The following is a 1845-nucleotide window of genomic DNA, read 5'->3' as shown; positions in this document are numbered from 1 at the left end:
TTTTTTTGTAGCTACCCTTAATACTAAAGAGATGTTTATAACATTAGTTTCTCGTTTTGATGTTACATTTAAAAATGTCAAAACATTGTTTACATTGTACGAGGTGTGTTCAAAAAGTAAGGTGACATTGTATTTTCAAGAAAAACTATTAATTTATTTTTCAATATTAATGTTGTTCCCCTCAGATACAATACACTTATGCCAACGGTTTTCCCAATCCTCAAAGCACTTCCCATAAGCACTTTTCGGTATAGCCTTGAGCTCTTCCAGCGATGCAGTCTTTATCTCTTCAATCGTTGCAAATCTCTGTCCTTTCATAGGTCTCTTTAGTTTTGGGAACAAAAAAAAGTCACATGGGGCCAAATCCGGTGAATATGGTGGCTGAGGCATTATTGTGGTGTTGTTTTTGGCCAAAAAATCTCTCACAAGCAAAGATGAGTGAGCAGGGGCATTATCGTGATGCAAAACCCATGAGTTGTTTTTCCACAATTCTGGACGTTTCTTTCGTATTGCTTCTCGCAAACGGCGCATAACTTCCAGATAATACTGTTTATTGACCGTACGACCATATGGTAAGAACTCCTGATGCACCACGCCATGGTAATCGAAGAATACAGTGATCAAAACTTTGACATTTGATCGAACTTGGCGTGCTATTTTCGGTCTTGGCTCACCTGCGCTCTTCCATTGTGACGATTGGGCTTTTGTTTCGATATCATAACCATATACCCATGATTCGTCACCAGTTATGACCCTTTTGAGTAAATCTGGGTCGTCGTTGACGTCATCCAACAGCTCTTGAGCGATGCTCATGCGACGGTTATTTTGGTCAAAATTCAGCAATTTTGGAACAAACTTCGCTGACACACGACTCATGTCCAATACGTTTAAAAAAAATTTCATGGCACGAGCCAAGCGATATACCGACATTTTTAGCAACTTCTCTTATAGTGATTCGACGATTTTCCAAAACAATTTTCTTCACTGCTTGAATGTTTTCATCAGTTGTTGACGTGCTTGGGCGTCCAGAACGAGGCTCGTCATTGGCATCTTCCCGGCCTTCTTGGAAGAGTTTGTACCACTTGTGAACATTTTTTTACTCAGAACAGTTTTACCGTATGCCACTGTTAACATTTCAAGTGTTTCGGAGTTCTTAATTTTATTTTTTACACAAAATTTGATGCAAATCCTTTGATCTATATTTTTTGATAGCAAAAAATCGCTGAGCACGCAAAACAACTTGTTACCTTTACGCCTCTCACAACTAAACAAAAGAGGGGATTCAATTGAAACTTGGTACAGATGTTAGGGAAGAGTGTACCAACATAACAAAATATAAAAATCGATAATCGAAAGTATGTTGCCCGCGAAATTTGAAAAGTCACCGTACTTTTTGAACATACCTCGTATAGAGATGTGCTTAACAAGATGAAAACCGCTTTCCCTTAAACCTGTTTTATGACGGACAGCCAATTTCGTATCTTTTCCACCCCTGTAAAAATAATCTGCTTTCCGTTTGTAATTGTCCTTAGATACATTTTTCTCCATCGCTCCAAAATTTTTACGATGTTTATTGGTTTTGAAGTTTTCCAAGATTTTGCATTTAGCAAAGTTAAATCATATTGTGGTTCTATTAAAAAGACTTTTATTCAAGTTTGTTTGAATTAAGTTCCAATTTCCTTTAGAACAAAATTATTTTTAATGTCAAAGAAACCTTGAACCCAATTTTCCCAAATTTAAACAACTCGTCGTACTAGTCCGTTTTATGGTTTATACTCAACTTAACGGTCATTTATAAGGAAACAATAAGCTTGGGTATTTTCATGACTTGATGAATATCTCATA

Source organism: Drosophila biarmipes, unplaced genomic scaffold (genome assembly GCF_025231255.1).
Source record: "Drosophila biarmipes strain raj3 unplaced genomic scaffold, RU_DBia_V1.1 ptg000015l, whole genome shotgun sequence".
Classification (NCBI taxonomy): domain Eukaryota; kingdom Metazoa; phylum Arthropoda; class Insecta; order Diptera; family Drosophilidae; genus Drosophila; species Drosophila biarmipes.
Note: the sequence above shows the minus strand (reverse complement) of the source record.